Source organism: Triticum dicoccoides, chromosome 3A (genome assembly GCF_002162155.2).
Source record: "Triticum dicoccoides isolate Atlit2015 ecotype Zavitan chromosome 3A, WEW_v2.0, whole genome shotgun sequence".
Classification (NCBI taxonomy): domain Eukaryota; kingdom Viridiplantae; phylum Streptophyta; class Magnoliopsida; order Poales; family Poaceae; genus Triticum; species Triticum dicoccoides.
In genome coordinates, this window is record NC_041384.1 from 690,945,725 (window position 1) to 690,952,705 (window position 6,981).

Genomic DNA, 6,981 nt, shown 5'->3' on the forward strand with positions numbered 1-6,981 from the left:
CGTCTGGGACTCATGAGAAAAAGCAAGGGGGGATCGAGTAATGGTTTCAGCAAGGAGGGCTCTATGTCTAGTGCAGATGAATATGGTTCAAGGGGTTTTGGGTCAGCCGGGACCTGCCTACGCGCCGCCCTCCGTACAGAGATTATACTCCTTCGGCTGACTCCCACACTGGTGGGATGGCGCATAATAGGAGGGAGCAAGAAGAGGTCCAAAGCCCGAATAAAATGCGCACTGGCGCTAGGAGCGGGCAGGAAAGGGACTTACGTCAGGACCTTGAAGCAAAGCGGGAGAGAGAGATGCGTATGAGCTACAGCAGAAGGTTAGGGAGGGTATCATATCCCTAAAGAAACATTCTGACTACAAGGGGAAGATGCAAGAGCATGGGGAGAGGACAACCTTCGGAAGCCAGAGGAGACTGGGGTACTATGTGCGCAGGCCAAGACATGATGAGGGAGCGTCCCGACAGTGGGACGGCCATATGCAGTATGTGCCTTGAGAGAGAAAGAGGTCTTCCAGACAAGTGTGGGTGGCAAAAAGCGAAGGTGCTAGAAGGGAAGGTGTTGATAGGCTATCTGGTGAGAAGAGGCAGAATGTGGCGTCAGTTTTTGAGCGTGTTGGCGATCGTGGTGCTACTTCGGTGGACCCCAACAACAGGGGCCGCCGTGATCAATGATTGTCTTGGCCTGGAACTGTCGGGGACTGGGGCTGGACCCGACGGTTGGCGAGCTGAGACATGGTACGGTCCTACAACCCAACAATGGTTTTTATGAGTGAGACAAAGAAGAAGGCGACAGCTATGGAGAAATTGAGATGGAGTTTGGGTTTTAGTAATGGTATGGCGGTGGACTATGTGGGCAGAAGTGGTGGACTTGCTTTATGGTGGAGAGACAATGTTCAGGTGACTATTCGTCCATGGTTCCCGTACTATGTTGATGTCGTGATATCATGTGAGGGTAAATCCTTTAGGTTCATTGGAATCTATGGGGAACCTCGTACGGTGCTCAGGAATAAAACATGGGAGGCTTTGCGGTATCTGAGGAGACAAGATAATCTACCGTGGCTATGTGCGGGCGGTTTTAATGAAATACTTTTTCAAACGAAGCAGAGAGGAGGAAATTTGCGAAGTTTCAAACAAATGGAGGGTTTCCGAGAATGCCTAGCTGATTGCGGCTTGGCTGACTTGGGTTTCACTGGATACCCGTTTACTTGGGATAATAAGCAAGATGCCAATGCAAATATACAGGTAAGGCTGGACCATGCTACGTGCAATGATGATTTCCTGTAGATGTTTCCGAAGACTGCAGTGGAACATGTGATAACGGAGGAGTCGGACCACGCTGCACTGATTATTAGAGCGACCATGTCACTGGACGCAAGTTGCTCGAAGATGGAAAGGGGATTCCGTTTTGAGGAGGTGTGGACGTGTCACGAGAATTACGAGGAGATGGTACTGATTGCATGGGAGGGGATCAATTAGGAGCTAGGAGGCGCGGAGGATATGAGTAAAAAACTTGCCGCCATGTCCAAGGCCATCCAGACATGGTGTTGGGAGGTGTTTGGCTCTTTACGTCGGCAGATCACGAAGTTGGAATCACAGTTAAAAGAGGCCAAAGAAAGGTCACTGCATACGGGCTATTTTGGAGAGGTAAATTATATAGAAGGTCAACTACATGATATCTACGAGAAGGAGGAGATATACTATAGACAACGGTCTCGGATAGAGTGGCTTCAGTGGGGGGATCAGAACACAAAGTATTTCCAAAATCGAGCATCACATAGGCGAAGGAAACATACTGTCAAGTCTTTACTCAAGGAGGATGGGGCACGGTGCACGTCGAATGATGAAATGCAGGTGTTGGCAGCGAAGTTTTACACTAATCTTTTCACGTCAGAAGGATCGGTGGAGGGGGAGCGTCTACTACAGCATATTGAGAGTACTGTGTTCGAGGAGATGAACACACGACTGACGGTAGAGTTTTCGGAATCTGAAATTGAGACGGCCTTGTTCCAAATGGGGCCAACCAAAGCTCCTGGGCCAGATGGTTTGCCGGTGATGTTTTATCAACGATACTGGTCGTTGCTAAAGAATGATGTGTGCACAACGGTGAAAGATTTTCTATACGGGGTAGCAACTGTTGGGGAACGTAGCAGAATTTTAAAATTTTCTATGCATCACCAAGATCAATCTATGGAGTCATCTAGCAATGAGGGAGAGAGGTGTGCATCTACATACCCTTGTAGATCACGCGCGGAAGCGTTCAAGACAACGGGGTTGATGGAGTCGTACTCGACGTGATCCAAATCACCGATGACCAAGTGCCGAACGGACGGCACCTCCACGTTCAACACACGTACGGTTGGGAAGACGTCTCCTCCAACTTAATCCAGCAAGGGGGAAGGAGAGGTTGATGAAGATCCAGCAGCACGACGACGTGGTGGTGGAAGCAACGGTGATCTCGGCAGGGCTTCGCCAAGCGCAGGGAGACGGAGGAGTGTCACGGGAGTGAGAGGGAGAGGCCAGGGGCTTGGGTGCGGCTGCCCTCCCTCCCCCCCCCCACTATATATAGGGTGCCTAGGGGGCGCCGGCCCTAGGAGATCCAATCTCCTAGGAGGGCGGCCAAAGGGGGTGCCTTGCCCCCCAAGGCAAGGGTGGCGCCCCCACCCCTAGGGTTTCCAACCCTAGGCGCAGGGGGAGGCCCAAGGGGGGCACACCAGCCCACTAGGGGCTGATTACCCTCCCACTTCACCCATGGGGTCCTCCGGGATAGGTGGCCCCACCCGATGGACCCCCGGGACCCTTCCAGTGGTCCCGGTACAATACCGATTACCCTCGAAACTTTCCTGATGGCCGAAACTTGACTTCATATATATAAATCTTCACCTTCGGACCATTCCGGAACTCCTCGTGACGTCCGGGATCTCATCCGGGACTCCGAACAACTTTCGGGTTACCGTATGCTAATATCTCTACAACCCTAGTGTCACCGAACCTTAAGTGTGTAGACCCTACGGGTTCGGGAGACATGCAGACATGACCGAGACACCTCTCCGGTCAATAACCAACAGCGAGATCTGGATACCCATGTTGGTTCCCACATGCTCCACGATGATCCCATCGGATGAACCACGATGTCGAGGATTCAATCAATCCGTATACAATTCCCTTTGTCAATCGGTACGTTACTTGCCCGAGACTCGATCGTCGGTATCCCAATACCTAGTTCAATCTCGTTACCGGTAAGTCACTTTACTCGTGTCGTAATGCATGATCCCGTGATCAACAACTTGGTCACATTGAGCTCATTATGATGATGCATTACCGAGTGGGCCCAGAGATACCTCTCCGTCATACGGAGTGACAAATCCCAGTCTTGATTCGTGCCAACCCAACAGACACTTTCGGAGATACCTGTAATGTACCTTTATAGTCACCCAGTTACGTTGTGACGTTTGGCACACCCAAGGCAATCCTACGGTATCCGGGAGTTGCACAATCTCATGGTCTAAGGAAATGATACTTGACATTCAAAAAAGCTACAGCAAACGAACTACACGATCTTTGAGCTATGCTTAGGATTGGGTCTTGTCCATCACATCATTCTCCTAATGATGTGATCCCGTTATCAATGACATCTAATGTCCATAGTCAGGAAACCATGATATCCTTTGATCAACGAGCTAGTCAACTAGAGGCTCACTAGGGACGTGTTGTGGTCTATGCATTCACACATGTATTACGATTTCCGGATAACACAATTATAGCATGAACAATAGAAAATTATCATGAACAAAGAAATATAATAATAACCATTTTATTATTGCCTCTAGGGCATAATTCCAACAGCAACACCGGAGACGTTTAATGATATGGTCATTGTCATGATTCCTAAAGTCAACTCACCGGAGTTGATGTCACAGTTTAGACCTATCAGTTTATGTAACATGTTGTACAAAATCGCTACGAAGGTGCTAGCGAACCGGCTAAAGGTGATCCTCCCAATCATGATCTCGGAGGAGCAAAGCGCGTTTGTACCAGGGAGGCTTATCACAGGTAATGTTCTGGTCGCCTATGAGTGCGTCCACGCTATTAGAAAGAGAACTCGGAAGAAACCACTTTGTGCTGTGAAGCTGGATATGATGAAGGCGTACGACCTGGTTGAGTGGTCGTTTTTGGAAAGGATGATGACCAGGTTTGGTTTTGCTGAGTCTTGGGTTCAAATGATCATGCGCTGTGTTACGTCAGCTCGTTTCTCTGTTAAGCTTAATGAGGGATCTCACACACTTTTCTGCCGTTGAGGGGCCTTCGCCAGGGGGACCCCTTGTCACCGTTTATGTTTCTTTTTTGTGTGGAGGGATTTTCAGCTCTTTTAAAACAGGCGCAGCGGGCTGGTGAGCTCAAGGGGGTATCGTTCGGGAGCACTGGCCCCACAATAACCCACCTTCTTTTTGCGGATGACAGTATCGTGTTTCTTGAGGGCTCTCGAGGTAATCTTGGGACGCTTAAGGGCATATTGCAGGCTTATGAAGTGTAGCTCCGACACGCCCAAAGAACATCTTAAGGAGGTCATTGGAATTCAGTCGGAAGCGTTAAGTGAAAGATATTTAGGTCTACCTACCGTTGTGGGAAGCTCAAAGGAGGGGACGTTCAAATATGTTAAGGAAAGCGCTAAGGGAAAGGTTACTAGATGGAAGGGACAGGGTTTGTCGAAGAAGGCACGAGAGGTGCTGGTAAAATCCGGCGTCCAATCTACCCCAACATTTACCATGAGCTGCTTCCAACTCACCAAGAAATTATGCGGGAACCTGACATCCATCTCTTCTAACTTTTGGTGGGGTGAAGCAAATGGTGAAAAGAAGGTTCATTGGATAGCCTGGAAGAAGATGTCCATGAGTAAGAAAGATGGAGGAATGGGCTTTAGGGATATGGAGGCTTTCAACCAGGCTCTTTTAGCTAAGCAAGCGTGGAGGTTGTTGCATTCCCCGTCCTCTCTTTGTGCCAGCATTTTGAAGGCTAGATACTACCCGGATGGTTCAATCCTAAATGCCACTTGTCCGAGTGGAGGTTCGTACACGTTCCGGAGTATTCTGCATGGCCGAGATCTATTGCTGGATGGATTGGTATGGAGAGTGGGTGATGGTACTAGTATAAGAATTCATCATGATAACTGGATACCGTAAGGAATATCTTCGGCCACTGGGCAAGGTTTACGTACATGGGATATCGCGGGTGAGGGATTTGGTGAATGAAGAGGGTGATGCCTGGGACCGAGCCAAGCTGGATGCCATGTTTACTCCGGATGATGTACAAGACATACTCCAGATCACTATAGGTGGTCATGGGAGGGAAGACGTCCCAGCTTGGAATTTTACAAACAACGGGCAGTTTACGGTCAGGTCGGACTATCACTTATGCATGGACAAGAGGAGAGCAAGAACCGGACAGTCGGATTCCTCTTCGTCAGTTGCGAAGCACCAAGGTTGGATGGAATTATGGGGAACCAGTGCACCGCGCAAAGCGATTATACGTGTATGGAGACTGATAAAAAATGGGTTGGCAGTAGGACCTGAGCTACTTCGACGGCATATCAAGGACCGGGTGTTCTATCCAGCATGTGGGTGTGAGGAGACTCTACATCATCGGTTCTGGTCGTGTTATCACTCGACTAGATTTTGGAAAGAGTTGGACTCGGTGTTGGGGGCGAAGGTGGCTAACCCACCTGTCTCGGCGTGGTCCCAGAGTCGACTCGCGGAGTGGATGTTGCAGTGGCTGACGGAGGCGGATGAGGAAGCGAAGTCTATGATGATCCAAGGCCTCTATGCGCTGTGGCTGGCTAGAAACGACGTGTGAGATGGAAGGAGGATTGAGGATCATACGCAGGTTGCGAGAAGGGTAGCGACACTGACGGAAGAATGGAAGAAAGTTCATGGGGTCCGGGCTCCAACTGAAAAACATATTGTCAAGGAACGATGGAAACCACCGGAGAGAGGGTGGGTGAAAGCCAACGTCGATGGGGCCATGGTTAAGGAAGGGATGGGCGGTGGTGTTGGCGTCATTTTCCGGGATGAAGACGGCGCATTCAGAGGGGTGGCCACCCACTTTGTCTCGGGCTGTCCCAAGGCGGAGACTGCAGAGATACTAGCAATGTAGGAAAGCGGTGCAATTGGCTATCCAACGGGGTATTCAGAAGCTGCACGTGGAAACGGACTCACAGATGGTCGCCGGGATGATCGCGGAGAAGGAACGCAACTTATCACCAGTGGGACAAGTGATTGAAGAGGTGAAAGATATGGTTAGGACTAGAGAGGATTTCAAGATCACATGGGTCAGGAGGACGGCTAATGGGGCAGCCCATTTGCTCGCTAAGTTAGGAGTTAGCTCTCGTGCTTCGGTTTTTTGGGACTTAGTTCCCTCAGATTGTATTCTCAGTACTGTCTCAGATGAGATTCCTATGATAGATTAATAAAGTGGGGTTGTGACGTTCAAAAAAAAAGAGTGCGCGCGCGCACACACACGCCCGCACGCCACACATGCATGCACGCACACTTCACACGGTGCTCGGCACGACCGGTGCATGCACACACACTGATCACTGCCGCACCGTGTCTTATTTGCTAACACTCTCCGCCTAAGACACGACCTACAGCTGGGCATGCCTGTGGTCGATGTTGGCGAGGAGAGCCTTCCCCTCCTTGTTCTTCTTCCGCTTCCGGCAGTCACGTGAGTCGTGAGAAGTGCCCGTGCACGCCGTAGTTGTAACCCCTGTCGCGCCGTATTCCTCCTCCTGAAGCCACGCTCCTGCCCTCGTCGTCGTCGGGGGCCACTGGGCCGCTGTGAGCAGCAGCTGATCGCCGTTGGATCAGCCGCCGTCTAGCATGCGCTGTCGTGACTGCTCATCGAACGCCCTTCAACTGACCCACCATCTCCTCAAACGCCATGGTCTCGACGTCGCAGAATTGCCTGATGCCGGCCACCGGGGCGTA